The sequence below is a fragment of the Pleuronectes platessa genome, unplaced genomic scaffold (assembly GCF_947347685.1).
Source record: "Pleuronectes platessa unplaced genomic scaffold, fPlePla1.1 scaffold_323, whole genome shotgun sequence".
NCBI classification, from domain to species: domain Eukaryota; kingdom Metazoa; phylum Chordata; class Actinopteri; order Pleuronectiformes; family Pleuronectidae; genus Pleuronectes; species Pleuronectes platessa.
Window position 1 is genome coordinate 1 of NW_026519111.1, and position 24,944 is coordinate 24,944.

General features: G+C 41.9%; 8 non-coding genes across 8 annotated transcripts; all 8 read left to right on the forward strand.

Moving 5' to 3' along the window:
• Nucleotides 1–7,948: 7,948 nt before the first annotated feature.
• Nucleotides 7,949–8,020, forward strand: trnat-cgu (transfer RNA threonine (anticodon CGU)). Its single transcript has one exon. It is a non-coding gene; the product is annotated as a tRNA-Thr (tRNA).
• A 2,690-nt stretch (nt 8,021–10,710) lies between these two features.
• Nucleotides 10,711–10,782, forward strand: trnat-ugu (transfer RNA threonine (anticodon UGU)). Its single transcript has one exon. It is a non-coding gene; the product is annotated as a tRNA-Thr (tRNA).
• Nucleotides 10,783–11,777: 995 nt separating this feature from the next.
• On the forward strand, nt 11,778–11,849 carry trnat-cgu (transfer RNA threonine (anticodon CGU)). The gene has a single exon. It is a non-coding gene; the product is annotated as a tRNA-Thr (tRNA).
• A 483-nt stretch (nt 11,850–12,332) lies between these two features.
• On the forward strand, nt 12,333–12,404 carry trnat-cgu (transfer RNA threonine (anticodon CGU)). The gene has a single exon. It is a non-coding gene; the product is annotated as a tRNA-Thr (tRNA).
• A 184-nt stretch (nt 12,405–12,588) lies between these two features.
• On the forward strand, nt 12,589–12,660 carry trnam-cau (transfer RNA methionine (anticodon CAU)). Its single transcript has one exon. It is a non-coding gene; the product is annotated as a tRNA-Met (tRNA).
• Nucleotides 12,661–14,977: 2,317 nt separating this feature from the next.
• trnat-cgu (transfer RNA threonine (anticodon CGU)) lies at nt 14,978–15,049 on the forward strand. The gene has a single exon. It is a non-coding gene; the product is annotated as a tRNA-Thr (tRNA).
• Nucleotides 15,050–15,234: 185 nt separating this feature from the next.
• On the forward strand, nt 15,235–15,306 carry trnat-cgu (transfer RNA threonine (anticodon CGU)). Its single transcript has one exon. It is a non-coding gene; the product is annotated as a tRNA-Thr (tRNA).
• Nucleotides 15,307–16,564: 1,258 nt separating this feature from the next.
• trnat-cgu (transfer RNA threonine (anticodon CGU)) lies at nt 16,565–16,636 on the forward strand. Its single transcript has one exon. It is a non-coding gene; the product is annotated as a tRNA-Thr (tRNA).
• Nucleotides 16,637–24,944: the final 8,308 nt, after the last annotated feature.

Sequence of the window (24,944 nt, forward strand, 5' to 3'; positions counted from 1 at the left end):
GAGAATGATGAATATACACAAACGGGTTTAGTTCACCTGCAAATACACAGATACTACAAATGCTAGTCCCCCCCCCCGCCCACATGCATTTTTAATGCAACTTGACCTCTCTCTCTCTCTCTCTCTCTCTCTCTCTGTTGAGTTCTCAGCAGCTGTAGACATGTTTGTCACAACAGGCCTTATGGAGAATAACACACATGATCTGCTCTCACTAATATTCTTTCTTACACATCAGCTCCACTCTGACACGTTTTCCTTTTTAAAGACCCATTTCCCGCGGCAGCTCTGATAAATTAACCTCTCCTGGTGAATAATTTGAATGCGATTAGGCTGATGGCTGCTGCCGCTGTCGGCTTACTGAAGAGACTGAGCTGTAGACGAGGAGTCAGGCCAGATTCTCCTCCTGCGGTGGAGGAGGCGCCGGCCTGCAGAGATGCTAACGACCTGAGCATGTGTGGCGCAGGTTGGACTGACGTGAAGATGGATGATCTCTGAAGAATCAGAGTGAATGAGAGATGATAACATGTTTTTCAAAAGGCTGAGGTAAAAAGCTCCAGGGTGCAGTGTTGAATTGTTGTGCAGAGAAACACCTGATAACACCTCAGATTCAGATTCACACCCAGCCTCGTCCAGAGACACCTGCTAGGCCTGTGTGTGTCTGTGAGTGTGTGTGTGTGAGTGTGTGTGTGTGTGTGTGTGTGTGTGAGAGTGTATGCCTGCATGAAGGAAACAATAACAGACATTTGTCTGACACAGCTTCCAGGATTCCCTCAAGCTTTTTACTTTCACAACCCAAATGTTGCATTTCAGAATCAGAATCAGAATCAGAATCAGAATCAGAAAGTATTTATTGCCAGGTAGGTTTACACCTACCAGGACTTTGCTCTGGTTATTGGTGCATACAATGAACATAGAAACATAAAAACATAAAAACACAATAAATTCAACACACATAAGAAAAGCAATAAAAAGAAGCAATATAAATTTACTCACTATTTACTTCTTATTTACTCCCTTTCTCTAATATTTATACAAAGTAACATTTATTTTGACATAAACATATCTAAATAAAATATATATAATAGATAAAAGATATAAAAGAGTGAAGTAAAAAGTGAAATGCAAAATGCAAAGTACTGAACAGTGTCAGATTGCAATAAGCAATGTAATGCAGTATAATATAATATAATATAATGTGTTAATTTGACACATCTACCTTAGACCTAGTACATCATGTGACTTCTTTAGGCCTAAAGACGCTGTGGAAACTCTGTAAACACATTCTGGAATAAAAGTGACTTCATCTCTGTCGTGCAAAGTATAATTGAACAAAGAATGTTGGAATCTCCCTTCAAGGTTTGTGCTTTGACTTTAGATCTGCGCATATTTTCCCGAGAATCCTCCGAAGCTGCCACTGAGTCTATTTGCACAGACACACACTGGAAACACCCACATACATATGCATCGGTTTAATTCACATTTTGCCTCAAGGTCACCGGAAAACCTACGAGACAGAGAAGAGGCTGCAGCTGAAAACAACACACCCACGAAACACGACACAAAAGAGACACATCTACAGTATGAGCATGCTCTGACAGATACTCAGGACGATATCACATAATTACACAAACGCATTCAGACGCACAATCTCTGTTTCCCTTTATCTGTCTCTGCCTCACACAAACACACACGCTTGTTGCCGGAGGGCTCGGCTGTGCTCGCTGCAGCCGTGATGACCTTACGTTATCTGCGAGGTGGAGTGACACACACACACACAGCAGACACGCACACGTCGCTCCACAATACTAATAATAATACACTTTATTTGTGTAGCACCTTTCGGACAAGAAATGCAGCTCGAGGTGATTCACAGCTACAGACACACAAAGCTCAAAGGGCATTTTATAGCCAAGGCACATAAAAACACGGATCTTACAGGAACACACGTGCACGCTCACACAGAGGCAGGATTCAGATGTGATGTCTCTGCATGTGAAAGGAACGTGCATGTGTGGGCGTCTCCGCATTATGATCAAAGTTACACCTCACTGTGGTGAACACACACACACACACACACACACACACACGCAGCAGAAAGTGTAGCAGGAACACTTTTCAAAGTAAAGGTTCTTAAAAGTGGAGTTTATCTCTGGGTCCTCTCACAGTGGAGCTGCAGAGATCACAGCTGGTTTGGGGTCAGTTTAGTTTTGTTGGATTGTGTTGTTGCTTTTGTCCTCTGTTTGACTTTGTTAACCATCTGTTGTGTTGTGTTTCCAATGGACACGAGTAGGACGAGGGAACTAGACCCAATACAGAACTTGACAATGGTGAGTAATTACAACCAATCAGAAGGGCCAGTCCCCTGAAAGTCAATCAAGCTGCACCAAATTACACAAACTCATATAGATCCATGAATTCCCCCCCCCCCCTTCAAAATAAAGTGTTTAATCCTTCTAACGCTCAGACAAATGGCAATAAGTTTAAAATAAAATAAATGTAGCCCTGGTCACAGCCTCACTTTAATTAAAGTATTGATATGCAGAGGAGGTAGAAACCTTCAGGGCATCAGAACAAAAGGTTACAATCAACCTAAAGTGAGGTCTTTTAATTTAGCATCTAGAGGCCAGTCAGGACTCTGGGAGGAAATCATTGTTTGACTATTGACCCGGAGCCTCATCAGAGCAGAAAGGGTCAAAACTATCGGGACGCACCATGTCAAGGAAAAGTGTTCTGACGTTTCTGTCACTAGAATTAATTTAACCTTTTTTTTCAAGCCTCTGAAAGAAATGAAAACTTGATAGTTTGGTCCATATTGAAATGTGTGTTTTCTAATTAAAATAAGTGGGAGAACGTGAAGTTTGAGCAGTTAAATGAAGCATATTTTACAGGATAGTTTACAGCAACACAGGACAAACTGACACATGTGTATGTGGGTCATTATTTTGCAAACATGGCTCAAATAAATATCCTCTATGTGCTTCAAGCAGCTCCGGAGAATAAAGGGGGGGGGGGGGGGGGGGTTCACACTGTTCATTTTGGGGATCAGAGGCTGTAAAGTTTTGGTATGAAACTTCAAATGCTTCAAGTGTTCTGAGGTCCTTAAAAATAAACCTTAATCCTCTGGACGTTAGAGTCTTTGTGAGCATTTTCTTTATATTTGTGTGTCTGTCTCTATTGTCCTGTGCTCATTGTTTCCATCAGCCGACACCGACAGTCCTCTGGAAGACATTTTATTGTTTTTATTTATTCATTTCTGCTTATTTTTGCTCTGAAGGTCGAAAGAAAAATATTATACGCCTGGAATGGCTTCTTTTTTTTTCTTCTCCTGATACAAAAACTTTATTTTCCAGCACAAACAAACTCAGGCTGACGTCCTAACAACTATGATTTAGTTCACAGTGAGTGACGTCTACTGGAACATGAACAGGTTTTCCTGAATAGAACCACATGATTCAAAACTGTCATCATCTGTGTGTTGTTGTTTTTTAAGTTCTATTTCTTATTTCAGGATCTACAAACAGTAAATTATATTGTTGAGCTATCTTGAAATAACAAGGAGCTCTGGGGATGTAACCACATACTTTTCTTTACTAGATGTTCTGGAAGCACAAACTAGAAAGTCAGTAAAGAAGCGCTAACCTTCACCAACGAGGCCAACAGTCCCTGAATGATTCCACCAAAAACTCGAGAAACAAAAACTCTCAACTCTAGAATCTCAAGCTGCGTGAAAGATGAACTCCTGAGAAACTGTGGACTCCATCCACCAGAGAGTATGTCTAAACACGGTGTCAAGAACAAAATCATTCTGTTCATTTTCTAGACGTGCATAAAACGTCTTTCCACCAAGTTGTGTGTTTATACATCAAGTAGTTTTTGTGTAATCCTGCTGACAAACAAATAAGTTCCTTAAATCTGCAGGTGTTCAAACTAACCTGCATGTTTCAATACGACCGAGAAGATTAAATAATTCTCCATATTGTGAAATCAGAAGCACATATCAACATGATGAAGAGGACATTTTGTTAATGAGTGAGCTGAAGCCACAGGAGTGTCCGGTGTTAGTGATGTGCAGCTGCAGGTATTAACCGTGAAGCCGGAAGATTCTCAGCACGGATAAATGAAAACACAGGAAGTGACTGAAAGGAGGCGAAATGGACAAAGGACGGAGCTGCAGCTGGTTTCATTATAATTAACCATCTATTCACTGAAACACCTTGTAGGCGTCCGACTGCAGAAAGTGTGATGATGAAGAGGTCGGTCAGAGACAGAGACAGAGAGAGAGACAGAGACTGAGACAGAGACAGAGAGAGAGAGAGAGAGAGAGAAAGAGTCAGAGACAGATACAGAGAGAGAGAGAGAGAGAGAGAGAGAGAGAGAGAGAGAGAGAGAGAGAGAGAGAGAGAGAGAGAGAAAGAGAAGAGACAGAGACAGAGACTGAGAGAGAGACAGAGATAGATACAGAGACAGAGACAGAGACAGAGAAAGAGGAAGAGGAAGAGGAAGAGGAAGAGAAAGACACAGAGTCAGAGACAGAGATAGAGATAGAGAAAGAGACAGAGACAGAGACAGAGACAGAGAGAGAGACAGAGACAGACAGAGAGAGAGACAGAGTTAGAGATGGAGACAGAGACAGAGTTATATACAGAGACAGAGACAGAGACAGAGAAAGAGATAGAGAAAGAGACAGAAACAGAGACAGAGACAGAGAGAGAGAGAGACAGAGTTAGAGATGGAGACAGAGACAGAGTTATATACAGAGACAGAGACAGAGACAGAGAAAGAGATAGAGAAAGAGACAGAGACAGAGACAGAGTCAGAGACAGAGACAGAGTTATATACAGAGACAGAGACAGAGACAGAAATAGAGAAAGAGAAAGAGTCAGAGTCAGAGACAGAGACAGACACAGTTGCTGATTCACAGCTAGGAGACAGAAAGGTGTCCCAGATAAACTGCTGTTAAAAACACTTCTCTCCATCAGGATTTTGCTTTAAAAAGGACAAAGTGTCACGGCTCTTGTGACAAAGTTTTCCACTTCTTTAATTCTCTCATTGTAGAAACACAATCATCGTCCCGGAGTTTTCCAGCCTCTTTCAAATCTGCTATTAGTTCTTAAAATCGATGCCACACACAGAACAGAAGAGCATCACAGCGGTGACGGCACTTTAATCAAACATTTGAATCAATAAACAGGTTGTAATCATCTTTCCAGACGATATCTGTTGATAATAAAATAATTTCCATCAAAAAACTCTCAACTTATAGAACTTAGAAGTGTTTTCAGACATATTTTACACCAAAGAGCAGCTTCATCGTCCAAAACCGATTAAAAACACATCAATGAGGGGAAACTGTTGGAGGGGACTTCACTGACCAGAGGCTTAAATGAGACTTTATCACAATAACAGATTTATGTTATTTTTAGACACTTTTAAACACGAGTGCATTTCCTCACCTGAACAATCTAAACACAGATAAAACTGTTTGAGACATTTTCTCTCGTTAAACTAAATATGTAAAATATAAAACAGATGATATAACCATCGGTTGAGGAATGATGTTGCGTCACTTTTGCATCCAAAGTGCAGAAACACTCATGGAGCTGATTCAAAAATATTGTGTTTTTTCCTTTTGAGTAACTAAACAACACAAGAGGAGACGGATTATAAGATCATACCGGCTCATAAAACTTTGCTAAAGTCTCATTTAGTCGTTCAAGTGCAAAGACACACAACAGTGCAGCAAACCAGAGCAAACACATTGCAGCAGTCTCCTCTCAATGTGTGTGTGTGTGTGTGTTTTATGTGTGAGTGCACTTGATTCCACACAAACACCCGTGCACGCTCTGAGTTATTGAATGCCAAGTCGTCTGATTGCGGTTATTATGATGCTGAGGGTGCTGAAGATGTGTAATTAGCTATTGTCCACCACAACGCTTGCACAAAGCCCGACTGTGGTTATCACACGTGGCCACAGACACACAAAAACACAGTCACACACAAAAAAAAACTAAAAAGAGAAAGCAAAGTGAAAGAGAAAAGACAAAATACCTCATCTGTTCTCACACAGCACAACCACACAAGCCTGAGAACAAACACACACACACACACACGCAAACACACACATACACACACAACCACACACGTACACACACAAAAAAACACACACAGCTATCTCTCACCCACACAAACAGCAGCTATGGAAGGAACAAGCAGTAATTAGGATGTTTAATGGTTTCTCTGTTGTGGTTAATTGCAGCCTGTATGGATCTGTTGGGGGGAGTGGGGGGGGGGGGGGGGGGTGTCACCACCGCTTTAGCTCTTATGATCTCATGCTCTTTCCACTTTTTTCTCCGTGTCCTCTCTTTAACTCTCTCTCTCAGGGGTCTGAACTGGTTGGAGCTGGTGGGACACAGTGTCCAGTGGCTGCAGGAGCATCAGAGTGAAGATGGACTCATCATCTGAAGTGACCTGTGTCAGCATCTGAAAACCCTCTAACTTCTGATTTCATATCTAAAAACAAGCGATGCACTGGATCTGATAGAAACAGTAAAGTATTGGTGAAGTTAAGGGGGGGGGGGGGCTGCAGGGGGAACTGGAGCTAATCCCAGTGTGTAAACTCTTTAAAGACACGACGCCACACTCGGCTAGCTGACACGTCGCAGCCTCCGTTTTCTACGATGCTAAGTATCTGTGCAAATTGTCAACAACTGCAGCCAATCAGGGGGGGGGGTTGACTGAAAGACTCAGAGATCAACAGACAGCGAGGCTGAAGACCTGTGGGTGTCATACACACATGGTAAACGTTGTGTAGTCCATGTCCTGGAGGCGTTGGATTATAAATGATATCTCTAAATCTTCCAGGGGTAGGAGGCAAACCTCTGAAAAAACAAGACAAACAACAGAGAAGCTTTTGTACATCTCCCGGACGGGGGGGGGGGGGGGGGGGCAGCTCGGCAGGTGTACGACAGGAACGGAAGAAAAAAGAGAAAAACATCAAAACTGCTTTTGAAGTCTCGGTTTGGTTTCCTTCTGCCGCGGATCTGACGTGACGCTGAGAGAACGTCAGCTGACGAGCGGAGACAGAGACGAAGGACGGAAATGAGACGTGAGTGGGATTCAGTGCTGAGAGAGAGACAGGAACCTTCATCTGTAAAGTCACATGGTTTCATCCTCATCATCAGCTCCTCACTCCGCCATGATGAACCTGACCGCTGCCTGTAAGCTGCTTCACGTGAGATACTTATCCAAATGCATAGAAATGTAAATGACAGAGGGAAAAGAGTGAGATTGGACGGATGTCATCAGAAGGCAGCTGACACTTCACTTTCTTTACAATCTATGAAATATTCACGTGCAACTACAATATGAACGAGGGAGCATGTGCAGTGTGTGTGTCTTTAAGTTCAATAAGTTCAGATCCAGGTGTTCTGCCGTCACGCTGGCGATCGGAGACGTCCTCCTGGAGGATGATGGTTTGCCGCCCGCTGAGTGAGATGCACTTTGCAGAGGAGACACTGCAGGAGTCGTGCAGATGATGATGACATCGGAAACGCTCGATGTGGAACTCTCAGCGCGGTCGGGCCCGGTGATGCTCAGAGAATGAAGTGGATCAGCCCGAGCGCTCGGCACAAAGCCAGCGCGGAGATGAAGAACTCAACCGTTCATTTATTCTCCTCTGCTGGGATTTTCATGTGCTCGTCTCCTCAACGGTGATAAAGAGATTTAATCAATCTCCGACTACAAGAAGTAATGAACTGTAGTTTGCAGTACTTTCAGTAAAGAAAGCTTCTTAACAGGTTATTATGCTGTGTACCTGCGAGTACATTTGCGAGTACATTTGTCTCTTACATGTGTACAATCATTTGTGCTATAGGAACTGAAGCTCAACTTCATTCTCTCAATCATTCAACGTTCAAGTTTCAAATGTTCGAGAAATGTTTCTGTAAGAGGCGTGGTGGCCAAGTGGTAAGGCGTTGGTCTCGTAAACCAAAGATCATGGGTTCAATCCCCATCCACGCCTTCATGTCCAGTGAATTGAAGCATAGCTTTGTGATTTACAGTTGAGGAAAAGATACCATTGAATACTGTTTGTCGAGAAAGCAAGAATTCTCCATATGGATATAAATCTTTAGTTAAATGCCACAACTTCTTACACATGTTCAAGGTGTGCCTGCTCCAGTAATTTAGAGGAGGCGTGGTGGCCAAGTGGTAAGGCGTTGGTCTCGTAAACCAAAGATCATTCAATCCCCATCCATGCCTGTAAAAGTCTAATAATTATCTAATCGATATTCAAAAGATACTTCCCAACTCTGGTGTTTGTTTCAAATCATATGTTAGATAATTAGTTTGCAATGTGAGGACTGTATATGGAGACAAAAGCAACACTTATAATGCCAAGAAAAATATGGTGGGTATAGTCTGACTGCAGACAGAAGTGTCTCGTGCAAAACATAAATATGAGACGTTCAAAGTGTCGAAGCTGCGAGAAGGAAACGCAGCAGCTTTGTTATCGGCTCCGTTACCAGAGTCTCTGGGGCCATTTTAGAGTCGAGTAGCTCCCACTATGCTCACTGGTGCATCAAATAGGATGGAGCCCACCTTATTAATGCCACTGATGCATCTCACTAACTCCACTGCAGCACATCATAAATGCACAGATTCAAAGAGACCTCATGCTGGGATCATGTCGTTTCGAGGCTTTACTCTGAAGGTGTGTGTGGAGACAGGCTGTGGGCATCAAACCCCCGGGACGTTCAGTTCTGAAGCCTCAAGTTCGAGACCGGAAGAGAACACATGTGGAGGAGTAGTGGGCGGAGCTCGAGGACGTGGGCGGAGCTCGAGGACGTTTTACTGAAGAAGACTTGAAACTAGATTATAAACTCCTCAGGAAAATCTTTACTGACGTTATAAATCGAGTTTGTGAGTCATTTACATTTTTTTTTAAGTTAGCTGAAAAAACTATGAAGATATTTCGATCATGTGATATATAACACGTTAATAACAAACCTGCTACGATAAATACATAACCAGCATCACGTATCTGAGGCAGGAGCAGTAACTACAGGTCTGAACCACTAGAGGCGCTTCTCATTTGGACGTTCAAAAATAAATATGTCAAGGTTTGAATCTGTGCAACATGTTCGGATTCAGAGAAGTTCACAGGGCTGTTGTGTTTACTTATACATTTCTTTATTTTACTTTTCCCCCCAACACGTCCTCAACAGATCAGTTTGATGATGTGGTTGAGATGTGGGAGTGGTTCACCACATCTAAAACCAACCCTCACCCAAACCCCCACAGAGACATTTGACTCATCACAGCTTCATCAGCTTCAAATCAAGCTCTGGGAAAAACCTAAACATTTTAATTTTGATGAGAAATTAACATTTACAAATAAATTGTAAAAAAAATTGATGCTTTCAGCAAATGTGAAATGTTTTATATCCCTGATTTGCATTTTAACCTGCATAACTTGACACCTGCCGTCTCTTAAAGCTGGATTAGAACCTACCTGTGCGTTAGGCTCAGTGTCACAGCTGCTGGAAATGAACAATGGGCTACGAGCATAAAAACGTTAAGAGCTGTGATTGGTCGGCTGTGAGCTGCTCGAGTTTTCGTCTACGTCTTTCTCGTACAGTCAAAAAGAGATGTATGAAATATGTATCTACAGCTGAGGCAGCTATGGAGAAACAATAACACTGCATTCAGAAATCCAAATGGTTTCCAGAAGAAATAAAATCCTCTCCAACTATGTGAAAATTAGTTCATCAGTAGAACACAGAAGCAACTTGATGCCACAGGACCTCCGTGCAACGTCTGACTGACAAGGTGGATTCTGGGAAGTGTAGTTCAGAACATCACGTAAAAAAGAGAGACATAAATAACTAAGAGCTCAGTCTGCCCTCGCACTCACCCACACTGTTTGCCCCCACGTCCCTCCTCAGACCGCAAAACATGACAGCAGACATGGAGCTTTCCTTACGAGAGTAACATCCACAGAGGAGAGAGAGAGAGAGAGAGAGAGAAAGAGAGAGAGAGAGAGAAACAAACAGACCGCAAGAAGAGAAGAGGAAATAAAAAAACAGAGAAAGAGACAGAGGAGGGAGAGACGTGGACCGCCGAGCGCACGGGGAACAGTGTGGCGATGATAAGAGATGACTGGCGCTTACGTTACGACCGCTCGCCCCCAGAGAGAGAGAGAGAGAGAGGGAGAGAGAGAGGGAGAGGTGCATATTGAAAGGGAAGGAAGAGAGAGAGAGAGTGTGTGGGATGAGCTTAGGGGGAGGAAGTGTAAGAGAGAGTGAGTTAAGGGACTGCGGGGAAAAAAGAGGAAGATCAAATTATGTGGGGGGGGGGGCAATTGCTTTTTTATTTATTGTAGCGCACATCAAATCTGAAACCACGACTTAAGGAGGTGGTCAGTGTGAGACTGCTTCATCTCATCAAGGTGGCACGGTGGCCAAGTGGTAAGGCGTAGGGTTCAATTCCCATCCATGCCTTTAGAATATGACTCTATCATGATTAAGAAGATGATGTATGTGATCTACTGTCGGCACGGCTGTTGTAGATGATATGGCATGGTGGTCAAGCAGAGAGATCATGGGTTCAATACCCTTCCATACCTTTATGATGTGATTCCGTTAACACCAAATCAAGTTTAGGTGATTAAAAATAATTGAATGATGAGTGTATACAATTTCCAACACAGGTGGCATGGTGGCCAAGTGGTAAGGCGTTAGTCTTGTAAACCAAAAATCATGGGTTCAATCCCCATCCATGCCTAAAATACCCGTCTGAGAGAGGTGTTAGTTGTGGTTCAATACAAAACAGTGATTTTTGGTTGGAAAGGATCATACTTTGGACGATTGTGTGATATAAAACATTATAATTTACATGTTACACGTCTCAACCCACCTTGACAATAAACAGTTTCATCCCAATAAACACGATTCATCTATTTTTACTATGAGAGGTTAAATGTGTTTAAAGGAGGAGTGAGCAGGAGGATGAGAGGGAGACGGATTGAGAGAGAATGGCCACAAAAGAAGGGATTGAATGCTGGAGGGCAGAAGAGTGAGATCGGGGGTGTGTGGAGGTATGAAAGGAGAGAGCCGTGATAAGATAGAGAGACCAAAAGAGAGAGAGAGAGAGAGAGAGAGAGAGGATGTTTCCAGACATCCCACTTCTCCTCCTCCAGCTTCTCTTCACATTTACAAAACCGTTCTGCTGACGCTATGATCCACAGCTTCCAACCGACCAGCTTCTCCCTCACAGAGGACAATGGGGTTTAGGTATTTTGTGATGTTTTTCGAAATATCAATCATTCACTGACATGACACAATTTACAACGTGGAGATAATTTACCTGCAAATTCTACCTCTTACACGTGTACAATCATTTCTGCAATAGGAACTGAACTGAGCTGGTTGGTGGAAGCTTATTTAAGTTCGACTAACACACTTTACAGCTGATGGTCACGGGTCATAGACAAATCTAATTGTGAAGATCATGGGTTCAATCCCCATCCATGCCTTAGTTTCCATTGAAGATATGTATGTAGGTTTGTACTTTGAAATTGAGGATAAGACACCGGGATTAGCCTCAAATCATGTGTGTTAGATAATCAGTTTACAATGTGAAGAATACAAAGGACACAGTATTTATTAGTCAGAGTGTGTTAGAAGAGCAACACTTGACATTTTAGTCGTAGCTCAACTTCATTCTCTGAAACATGTTCAACTTTAGCCTGTTCAATTCATTTAGGGGGAGCTCAAGGTGGCGTGGTGGCCAAGTGGTAAGGCGTTGGTCTCGTAAACCAAAGATCATGGGTTCAATCCCCATCCACGCCTACATTTCCAGTGTATAGAAGGATAGCTATGTGATTTAGAGTTGAGGAAATGCAACTATCAAACTCCCTAGTTTGTCACGAAAGCAAAAATTCTCCATATGAATTTAAATCTTTAGTCATATGCCACAACTTCATACATCATTGTTGTCCCTGTTCAGATAAAATAGAGGAGTGGCCAAGTGGTAAGGCGTTGATCTCGTAAACCAAAGATCATGGGTTCAATCCCCATCCACGCCTTGAAAAGTCATAAAATACTTATCAATTTGATATTCAAAAGAAGATATCATACTTCCAAACTCTGGTGTCCATCTGAATGAACTATGTTAGGTAATAAGTTTGAAATGTGAGGACTGCATATGGAGACATGTTCCGACCACTTCGGTGTTAGAAGAGCAACACTTACTATTTTAGTCGTAGCACAACTTCATACTCTTCAAACTTTTTAACCTGCCGCTGCTGAGATGATGTAAAGAGTCATGTAGGAGGCGTGGTGGCCAAGTGGTAAGGCGTTGGTCTCGTAAACCAAAGATCATGGGTTCAATCCCCATCCACGCCTACATTTCCAGTGCTTAATCATTGAAGATCTAACTTTGTGATTAGCTGTTCAGTAAAAAATGCAGTCAGTCACCAAGGGCTCTCTCAAATCAAGAACAACGCTTCTACATGTCAATTTTTCTTTTCCATAAATTACAACATGTTCAATTTGCCCATGTTCAGATGATGTGGAGGTCTCTGTAGGTGGCGTGGTGGCCAAGTGGTAAGGCGTTGGTCTCATAAACCAAAGATCATGGGTTCAATTCCCATCCATGCCTAATTAATACTCATGCACAATAATGTATGTGGTCAAGTTAACTTCCAAATAGAATCACCTGCCATTGGACAGCAGCAAATTACAAAATGGATGATAACCGATGAAAGGTATCGATTCCTCTTGTTATCTTACATTTGATCAATGTCCATAAACAGGCTTCATCTGGTCCAGTGTTGCTTCCCCTTTTTGTCCCAAACGAGAAAAACATCAACTCTCTGTACATAGAAAATCTTTCTGTCTGTTCCATTAGTACCGTTTTCTTTCTTTCACGCTCGCTCTTCTAATAATTTTCACATGCCCTCGGTTTTTCCCCCTCTTGCACTCTAATCCTCTTTTCCTCCTCTTACTCTCCAGCTCTCTTCGGAGTAAAGTAGCTGCTTCAGGTTCTTTTCCTGGCACTCTGTCGAAAATCATTAAAACAAAATACAAAAGCACAGACGGAAAGAAAAGAAGGAAATACACGCATGCACCAATGTCTTGAACACACACACAGACACACACACACACACTCTAATCTGTCTGCTGGCTGGGTGAGCGGGCAGAGACACTAATAACCCTCGTTATTACTCGCTCTCCCTCATAGTCATGCAGCCGCCCCCCCGCCCTGTGCTGCCTGACCTACTTTCCTCCCACATCCCAAACAGCTCAACCCAACATCGTTCCATCAGCAGCGGCTCTGAGTCACATCCCTCAATCTACTCCAGCGACGAATCGCTCAACAGCTGATGTCAACGAAGCATGCGACCGTGCAAAAGGGCTTTTTCCTGTGCGTGTTCGAGTGGTTGGAATAAGACGTGCTTTATTATCACAAGTGTCAGGTGGAGACACATGGTACGAGCCGGCTCGACAGTCTGTCTGACAGCGGACACCTGCTGCCGTCGAGGAGAAACTGACGATGGGCAAGTGATTCAGAAACCAACGAAATGCACTCGAGCAAATATACAAAGTGAAGGTGGAGGAGCTCCGCCCCCATTCCTCCAAATATGGTCATTTCTGGTTTCAAAAGACTAGATGTCGCTGGACAAAATGCTCAAAACAAAACGGCAGCTCACAAACCAATAGTTGATGCCACTGTCAGCTTTCAATATGATAACATATAGAGTAACTTAGCTTTCTTTATTATTTTTTTTTTTTAACTAAAGTTTTTATTGAACTTTTCACAGGCATGGTACATGGCAAATTAAACATGTTTCTTTATACAGGAACAACACAGCAAAACAACAAAACCAGGGTCCTAGTGGGGATCATTATTTACCTTTATGTAATTCCAAAACCTGTCCCAAGGAGCCACCCCCTCCTCCCTGTCATCACTCAATCTACTAAGCATACATTCATAGGATGCAGTTTCAGTCATTGCACATACCCATTCTTTCACCTGTGGAATTTCTGGCGCCTTCCAATGTCTTAAGATAACTCGGCAGGCTGTTGTTGTACCCACCGAAATTACAGAAAAATTACATTTGGTTATGTTGGGTAATTGAGACTTGTCCCCCAGTAAACAGAGCTCTGGACTCAGGGGAATCTCTGTTCCAAGCCAGTTACTTAAAATATTTAGAATCTGAGTCCAGAAAGGTCGAATCAAGACGCATTCCCACATACAGTGAAGGAAAGTACCAGTTTCCTCCTTGCATTTCCAGCACAGATCATCACCCAATAGTTTCATCCTATACAGTCTTGATGGTGTGAAATAGAATTTATGTAATACCTTATATTGTGTAAGTTTTCCCCTTGCCTCTCTCACATATTTACCACAATCAGCCACAATTACTGCCCATCTATCATTATTAATCTCTCCACCAAGGTCCCTCTGCCAAATCATCTTTAACTGGTTAGAGTCATTGCCGAGAGAAGAATTAGCAATTTTATAAAATTGTGAGGCTTTTCGTTTTCTGAGTGGAAGTTTCATATAATCGCTCATCATATTATCGGTAATATTGTATGGCTTTGAGGTAATGCAACTCCTCATTTGCAAAAATTTCCAAAAATGATCTTTTCCAACCAAATCAAATTTCTGCAACAGCTTAGCTTTCTTTATTATTATGAAAGCGTACACAGAATATAGACATGGAATCGAGAGCGTGAAAACAGAAACTGAGGTTAAAAAATTATCTTTCACTTTAGTTTTCTCTGGTCGCTCTCTCTTTGAAAATTCTAGTCGACCCCAATATTTTTTTCCATCAAGAATCACGTCGTAGTTTAAGGCTTCACCGGAAAATAACTGTTTTATGTCATATTCAAATTTTAGACACAGCACATCTTCGTACACCAGAACGTTCATAACTTTTGTTTGCTAAGATCATGTCAGAAGTTTTGTATGTGGCGTGGTGGCCAAGTGGTAAGGCGTTGGTCTCGTAAACCAAAGATCATGGGTTCAATCCCCATCCACGCCTACATATCCATCGCTTAAGCATTGAAGATCTAACTTTGTGATTTGCAGTTGGGAAAAGATGCTTTCTCAAGACAAGAACAACACTTCCCATATCAATCTACATTTTCTTTTTCATATGCCACAACTTCATAAATTACAACATGTTCAATGTGCCCCTGTTCAGATGATGTGGAGTTTTCTGTAGGAGGCGTGGTGGCCAAGTGGTAAGGCGTTGGTCTCGTAAACCAAAGATCATGGGTTCAATTCCCATCCATGCCTATATAATGCTCACACACACATGAGATACTCCTCCTCTTTGCCAAACTGTAACTATCAACCAACTGTAAATATAGCAACAGCTTCTCAGAACATTGATCGATTTCTCCACTGAACAATAAGTGTTTCCTGATCTTTAGCTCAACAGCTGTTAAGAAGAACAAACGATCGTCCACGCTGCTTCTCCGACTGAACCTCTGTTTCAACCCTCGGAGGCAAACTGACAGGTTTAAGAGCTTACAGCCTTAAATCCATGTGTTAAATATTGTGTGCAGCAGTGTGTTGTTTCTCCAATGAATCTGAGTTGTGTGTTTTCCCAGTGAGCAGGAGGCCGTGACGATGAGGAGGTCGGAACATTTGCAGCAAAATTAGCAAAAGAGAATGAGGCAGCTGAAAATGCATCAGTGGGTTTAGAGTAAAAACAAATGTATGCATGCATGCATCTACACACATACAGACACACACATACAGACACACACAAACTTTAATCAGCCAAGTTCAATGCATCAAATCTTGAATAGTCACACAGAAATAACAAGATGAAGTCTCTTATCTCTCTGTCACGTTCAACTTTACAGTCAAGACGACTCGTTGATGATTCTCGTTTCAAATTTACCAAAACTGAGACTCAGAGTTTCAAAGAAAGTATTTTATTTTTTATCCAGTTTTTCCAACATTCTGTAGAAAGTATGTTTTTTTTGCATGAATTCAACCCACAGATAAAAACTATGGTGGCAGCAGAGAGTGACGGGAAAAGAGAAAAGGAAAATGTTGATATGTAACAACTGAAAAATGTACATCTTACGTAGTTTTAAGTAATATTTTGTATATATTTGTTTTTATCTAAATGTTTTATGTGTTTATTCAGCTTCATTCTTGTCCAATGGGGGAAGAGGTGGAGACGAGTCGTCTGTCTCCTTATCTACAGTCTGGGATTTAACCCCAGAAAACAAGTCTCCCTCCAGCATAAGACATGAAAACCACCACGTCTGCTGCTGATTATTAAAAATCTGATATGATCGGTCAAAGCAGTGACTTCTAATCAAAGTGCAGCCAGAAATATCCCTGTTTTTCTGTTTGGATGCAAATGAAACTCATATTAAACTGAACCATGGAATATTGCTGTGTAGAAAAAAAGAGAAAAGCCTGAAGTCACAGTGATGAACACAATTTTGTCCTTTTACTTTCTCAGAGTAAACTTTGATGCACCAGAACAAGTTCAATATTAGTATGTTCAGATCCTGAGGCAGTTTCCACAGGTGGCGTGGTGGCCAAGTGGTAAGGTGTTGGTCTCGTAAACCAAAGATCATGGGTTCGATTCCCATCCATGCCTTTATAATGCAAAATCAAGTTCCCACAACACTTTCCAAAACACAAAGTCTGAGACGGTCACCCAGGGGCAAACCTCTCCTGTATACTTCTCATGGATAAATCATTTGCTTCCTGTGTGTGTTTACCTTTAGTGAACTTTGACCCACAACATTTGTACGTGTGGCCATGGCCTTACTCAACAGGACACACCCACACACATGACAGAAGCTGCTCAGGGTCAAACTAGTTGCTAAACACAATCACCTGCTGTATTAACTTGGTGATTACTTCAGAGAGATAAAGACATTTTAGTTTAACACTATTGATTTCAGATACTTGAATGATCGAACACGTATGTGTGTTTGTGTGTGTGTGTGTGTTTGTGTTTGTGTGGGTGTGTGACTTTCCTTTAGGGCTCTGGCGGAGAAAAGATGGGAGGAGTGAAACAGAGAGAGAGAGAGAGAGAGAGAGGTGGAAGGAGGCAAAAGAAGCATTCACGTAAATGAGTCATGTCAGCTTGTTCCTCCAGACACACACACACACACACGCTCACACAGTCTCCAGACACTTGAGATCACATTGTATATTACACATGGTCAGAGCTTTTCTCATCTTGTTTCTGTGTCTAGTTTACTCTCCGCTCGCTCGCCCTCCTTCCCTCGCTCTCTCTCTCTGCTCCTGTGGGCTTCAAGTGCAAATGAATCCACACTCCGAGGATTATGGGTAAGTACTTTAAAGTGGCGAGTGATGGCCTCCTGTGGCTCGGCGCGGAGAACACACACACAGACACGTTAACACAGACACGTTAACACAGACACGCACATTCGCTCACTCACACACACATACAAACACACACACATATACACACACAAACACACACAGTGGGCTGCTGATTAAAGTGCACACACGTCTAGACATGGTGCATACACACAAACGCCCACACACATACTCACAAAGATCAACAACCTGATCTGCACACACACATTTTCTGTCCCTCGTCAGAGTGAAGGATCCATTCAACACATGGACTGTATATATATTATATATATTATATATATATATATATATAATATATATACGGTATATATAATATCTTTTACAGCTGCACAAAAGATCTTTGGAATCCCTCTCAACTTAAAGTAACAGATATAGAAAGTGGTCACTCGAATAATAAAGGTTAAATAAGTAAGTATGCGTAAATATGAAAATTAATTTAAAATGCTACATGGAAATATCTATAAATTATTAATAGATATGTAAATAAACAAGTACATATGCAAATATGACACGTGGCATGTGATTAAAATGATTAATCTTAATGAAATAATTTAAACATGCAAAAATCTACATATCATGTTTAAATCATGGCTTCTGTATAGAAAGCTAAACGTTGAATCCGGCAAATGAGGTTGTTGTTTGTTGGAATGAATAAAATATAAACACAAATATTTACAACGTGGGTGGGTGGGGGGGGGGTTTGGGGGGGGGAATACGAATGCCCTTTCTATCATGGTTCATGTGGTAAAAACAAGATGATGTGCACGACATCATTAAAACGACAACATACCCTCAGTGAGCACTTTATTAGGGACACGCCACTATCACTCTGTAGCTTCCTCTTTTGCACAAAAACAACTTCAGTTCTTCATGGAATCAAATCGATAATGAAAACTCTGCTTCACATGAACCAGCTGCACATCTCATGTTCTTCCACATCACCGAGGTTCTACTGCATGAACGTCTGGGGACTGAGGAGGTCTCTGAAGATGGAGAACAAGTCTCATTTAGCTGATGGTTGATTGTGTCCATAAAGGTCGTCAGAAGAGACTGTGGTATTCCCACCATGATCTACTGGTTTACAGGGACCACCACCTGCACCACCAGCCTGGTCTGATGCCAAATTCTGACCTGCAGCCGAAATCCAGACTCATCAGACCAGGCTTAGTGTTTCTGATGGTTTTTGACTCTGTGTCACCACAGCCTCAGATTCATGTTCCTGTTCTGTGGAACCTGACGTGATCTCTGCTGCTGCTCAACCATCAACCTCAAGGTTAAACATGTTTGAGCTCACCACAGCTGTAAAGTATCACAGTCTCCAGCTCCAACCAGTCTGACCATTCTCCCCTGACCTCTCACACCAGTCATGTGGGCATTAACTGGTTTTCTGCTGCCAAATGATTCACTGATCAGATAATTGCCTGGATGTTCCTAATAAAGAGCTCGGAGAGAGAGAACCGAGAACCAGGCCATTATTTAGGAACTGAGACAAATTCATTCTTAAAAGTGATGATGAGGCTGTTGGTATTCCCTGCAGGTTATAAACTGTGGGCCATAGAGGGCAGTGTCACAAAGGTCGGCAACACAATAAAAGGAAATAGCTGCTATTAAAAAGTCCACAATTTAATGTGCTATTAAAATGAAATAGTTCCTGAACTGAAAAAAAGGTTAGAGTCACAACAAAAGCATCACAGCGTTTGTTTGTCCTTTTAATTGTGTTTGTGTTGCAAAGAAAATATCCATTTTTAAATACGTATGATCAAATGTGTGTCTGTCTCTATGACCCATTTTAATTTACTGAAGCCCTACCTCCCTCTCCCTGCCTCTGAATCCTCCCTCGTTTCTCTCTGGGTGTATACCTCCCCCTGCCGTGCATCTTCATTCTATCATTTTAATAACATCCGGCACCGCAGGACGTGAATGAGGAAAGACGGAGACGGAAAATCTGTCTGAGAGTTAGAGGAGGAAAAACTGAGGAAACAGGAGCAGAGTAAATACATGGAGGATGGATAGAGAGAGAGAGAGAGAGAGAGAGAGAGAGAGAGAGAGAGAGAGAGAGAAGTGGGCAACTTCTGATTCATGTATTAAAATGAAGCCATATAGAGATATTTAATAATAAATTATATTGTTTACTGCGTCATTTCCAACGACTCAACAAACCACAGCACATCTCCAAGAGACATTATTTCATCATAAATAAAAATCTGAATAGAGAAAATGAGAAGGATGTAAAAAATCTGTGTATTATTCATGCGATGAAATGAAAGCTTGTTTGTTTTTACCCCCAAAAAACTGGGCCAAGGTTCAAATTTAGTTTTTTATGTGATCAAATTGTGAAGCCGGGAATATTATACCCTCACAATAGTTTAGTATATTTTAAGTTTATTTATTATGTTGTGTGCAGAGCTTTTTGTAAACAGTCCACGGTGCAGCGTGAAGTTAGAAAACTTTGCGTTCATCCTTCCTGGTTAATCTGCAGTAAAGTTGGTTTTTACTTATTTTTTTGCACTGATTATAGAGTCATTGTTTGTTTTTTTCTGAATCTGCTTTATTGCTGTTGATGTTTGGCTCATGAAGTTTGACTGATTTACTAAATTGTACGAGAAGACTGACAGACAGTGGAATCAGTAGGTAGATTATTAATTTCGATAATATCATGTTAAAAGTCTAAGAATTTGATATTTATTATTGAACTACTACGGTTGATTAAAACATAATACTGGGGGGGCAGATCTGGAGATGAATGTGTCATTCATAGAATGTGTCATTCAGAGCAAATAACAGAAAGTAGAGGATAACACATGGAGACATTCATAATAACACAGAGGAAGATTAAACCAAACCTGCAGGAGAAATGGAGACAAGAGAAGAAAACCCGGTGTAACTGTAGAAAATGGAGCGAGAGATGAAATAAGAAGAGACAGACGAGTGGAAATCAGCAGCTTTCTGACATCGCAGGCAGGAAGCCGGGCGAGTTTGAAATGCAAATTAACCCCAAATCTGTTTTCGTCTCTTCCTCGGTGGAGCCGCAGCTTTCTGCTGTGCCAGCTCCCTCACCTGTCACTCCTCACCTCCTTCCCTCTCTCTCTCAGTTCAGCCTCCGCTCTGCCTCTCATATCACCGCTGCTTCTCTCCTGCAGGATCCAGGGTTGCCAGGTTTGGATATCACACACAGAAGAAGCAGGTTTTCTTTATTGTCTCTCTTTCTGTGATTACTTCTCTCCACAGAGTTTTAATGATTCCTGTGATTTATCACTAATCTGCAGCGTTTGTTTATCACTGCTGCTCCTGACACAAGCTTTTTTCTATAGAAGGTGAGAAAAACTGCAAATACAAATGATAAATAAACCATATGCATGATGGGAAAATCACCACAGACAAACTGACCTACATTAAAGAGGCTCAATCAGAATCTGAGAAAGGTTTCTGTCTGTGAACCTCAAACTGAGAAAAAACAAGATGTGGGATAACGAAACCAAAGTAAAACCCAGTTTCCAGCCCCGCCTCCTTTCTACTGGTGTTTTGATCTATTAGTTTTGTTTCACATTGTAATTTAGGGAAACAGAATGTTGTCATCACCTGCCTGGGCGAAGGCTACCTGCACTTGACTCTGATTGGTTTGTAGATGGCGTTCATTGCCATGTTAACATATTGATTGTATTACTAGAAGCATCAGCACCTTCAGGTACAGTACTCCACAATACTACAGTACTCCACAGTACTCCACAGTACTACAGTTATCCACACAAGTTCAAATATCGTTGGAGGACTGCAGCTGCTTCCTCTTCTGTTTCTTCTTCTATAGTTTAATGCTGTCTCAACTTCCTGCCATTGGTCTGAAAGTCTGAATAATTCATTTCATATCAATACTGCTATAGGACTAAAATCCATGTGCACACGTGATCTACAGACATATACATGTCTCACTGTTATTCTGTCTCTTCCTCTCTCTTTCTCCTCTTCACATATAAGTTCAAAACATCGCGTTCAATCTTTTTACTTTCACACAAACTTTGAAACATTTCCTCCCAAAGCCCTCGTCTCCGTTTCCTGCTTTGTTTGCGGCACTGGTGTGATTTTTTTTTGCACTTCACTTTTTTCCCTTATTCCCCCACTTCTTCACTTCCTGTAACCTAGTTCTCAACAGTCTGCCTAAAAATAATCATCGTGTTTTTATGACTCAAAAAAACAGGGGCGATAATCTGCGGCAGGCTCGGGAAATATGAGACGTGCAGATTCTCCACTGGTGCTCAGATATCTTCCAACCTGGGTGTTTTCTGTGAGTGATGTTTACGGTCTATTATGAAACTCTGTGGGGGAGTCGTGGGGGGGGGGGGGGGGGGGGTGGGGGGGGGGGGGGGGGGGGGGGGGGGGGGGGGTGTTAGGGCCAATCAAATCTCCACCAGTGACAGTTTGTTCCCAACAGATGAGGCTGTTTCTTTAAACCATTTTCATGAAGTAAATCAGAAGTACACTTATAGTGTGTGTGTGTGTGTGTGGGGGGGGGGGGGGACCATCTAAAAAGTACAAACCCATTCATCTCCAAGAAAGTTCTTTCATTTGAGGAAGTTCTTATCACACAAAGGTGTTAATTTGCACGTGTGCAGAACATATATCACATCTCATGTCGTCCATATTTATTGAGTCTATGAATCTTAATGAAGTTATCCAGTGAGAAGAGTCGTTTTCTCATTATTCAGATTCCTTTTAAAAACCAGTGGAGTCTCCCTCTGCTGGTTGGAGAGAACACAGGTTTCAGGCCCTTCTGAACAGGCTTCACTTTCTGTTTATCACCTGTTCATTCCTCCATCCTTCCATCTATCTATCTATCTATCTATCTATCCATCTATCTATCTTTTGCAAGTTCTCCAAAAGAGCTCCATGTTGCTTGCCCCCCCGAAAACTAGCCTCTGTGCATATTTTCAGAAATGTTATTTACATTTGAATAAAGTACTGCAGCAAAGTATCAGTATTTTGATCTTCCACCTCTGACACTGAGGATCATTTCAAACTCTTCTCTCATCTCTCCTCATTCCTCTTTCTAAATACCAGCGCCCCCCCCCGGTTGCTCTCCTCGTAACCCGGCCCTGACACAATGAGGCCAGCGTACAAACTGTGAAGCCTCTGTCTCTTCTTCTCACCGTCCCTCTCTCTCATTTTGTTTCTTCCTCTTCCCTCTGTTTTACTCCGTGGGCTCATTGTTGTCAGTGGCAGTCGACTGAAGCAGCTTGAGAAAGGCCGAGCAACGGTTTCTGAAAGCTTTGTGATGGGGGGGGGGGTTCTTGAAAGCATCAGTCCGGGCCCTTATCTGCCTCAAACCGCTGAACAACACTGGCACTTGTCGCTGGCCGTCGTTCTCTTCGGCGAACACTACAACACGACCTGTCATCACTTCCTCGCTGCTTCCCATCTCTCCCTCCCTCTCTTCCCCGGGTCTCCTCCCTTGTGCTTGTTCTTTTTATCTCACACTCCTCCTCATGTCCTGGAGGCTGTTTCCCTTTATAAACCCTGTTCCAGACTTTACCCCTCTCTGCTCCTACCAGGCGTTTCCTTGATGCCTCGTCTTTTTCTCTCCTCTTTAGTCTCTAATGGGCCCAGTGCTGATTATTCCTACATCACCTCCATGTTTCCTTTGTCTAGTTTGACTTCTCTTTGTGTTATTGTGTCTGATTTCACACCTTTTCACTTCAGTTTTTACAGAGCCAGGAATAGAAGGCAGCTACAAAAAGACAGAACAATCAGAGCAAATCAATTAAATACTAATTAAATATACATTTTCATTGTCATATGAAATTAACTTTGACTCTTACACAACCGCCTGAAGGGATTAGATTTGCTCTGCATGGGCATCTATTGCTTTTGTGTGTATGAAAGATGATATGAGGCAGCAGCAGCCCCTTTGTGTATTTGTACATGTTCCTGTCTTTAACAGATGGGAGGTTGACCCCATTCTTCTTCCACCTACAAGGGAATTAGCACTGGGATGCCAAACAACCACCAGGACTCCACCAAAAATAAAAACTCCACATTTCAAAACCTGCCCCTGTGGACTTGTATCTTGAAGTTAAGGAAATAAAACATGCATTTGAATCTTTTCTCATTTGAACAATCGATCCGTCCTTGTCCTGGATTCCCCTGTTCTCAAGGTGCTGCTCATTTCCAGCCTGACTCTGACACTTTCTGCCCTCCTGCTTGTTTCACTGTCTCATTTATATAAAAAACCTTGATAACAAAATGTTTCCCTTTCACTTTCTTCTCATTCTGACAGGGGAGCGCCCGTTGAAGGTCAGCCGAGAAAGAAAACTGTAAAATCGATAGTTTTCACTTTCCCCAGTCTGTGTGCAGGGTTTTTAAATCACATTGGATTTGTTAGTTTTAATCTGTGTGCACATTCTTGTGTTTGTTCCTAATCCACGCCCCCATGGCTTTGTCAACTGAGCACAACAAACAACTTCTTTCTGCAGAGGACAATGACTGAAGCGTTTTAAATCCAATTTATCCAGATTTAAGGGTAAAGTTGTGGTTCTGTATTGCCGCCGACCGTTTTTTACGGCTTTTATTGTTTAGTGTTGGATTTATTGAGCTTTTCAATTCTCCAGTCTTTGTTCTCTGGTGAAAGAAGTTGCTTTCTGTAACACGTGCTTTATGAGTCTGTGGGCACACACTGTAAACCGTCATCAATTTGTAAAAAATTGAGTAAATTGTGATTTGTAAAGTGAAAGTACTGATTAAAATAAAGATCTTTATGTTTTATCCGCTGACCACCACATCAGCTCAAACCCCCCTCAGGGATTTACAGGCAGAGTTTAAAAGAGTCAAACAAAGTTCAAATCTGACAGGAGAGTTTCACACACTCAATAATCCATGTTTTCCAGATTGAGGGATTCATGGATTTTGTTAGAGATCTCATCCCTTCTTCTTTTCGGTCTCTCTCTTTATTCTCTCTCTCTCTCAAAACAGTCGATCACCAACTTATTCCGTCTCCTGCTGATTCACTGTCACTTTCGTTGTGCGTCTACCTGCGTCTCATAAACATCAATCATATGTTATATTATTACAGTTTGAGCCGAGGGTTATGGATGGAGCCTTTATAAACTTTATAATAAATATAAAATAAAAACACAGAGGCTCCTTTCTCTGATCAAGAGCTGGCAAATCTTAGTTATGTTCTTGGGTCAAGTCCCCTGAAACTTCCTGTTATTTATTTTGTATTTTCATAATAAAAGCCCCTGAGTTATTTCCAGACACAGTGTCAAAATGTATAAGATGAATTTAAATTCACACTCTATGAACTAGCTGACATATAAATAAAGTCCCACTGGCCTATAGGGACATACAGTCTGTGCAGGGGATGAAAAGCTCCTCAGGTGCTTTTCTTTTTTCTGTCTCACCCACATCTCTCCTCACCTTCCATCTTTATTCACCATGTTTATAAACAACCTCCTATTTTAAATATATAAAGATGAAAGGAAAACACTTTTACTACCGAGGCTATGAACTCTGTTCCTGTCGTCTTCCTCCTTTCTGTCTCTTCTCTCAGTACCTCCCTCTTT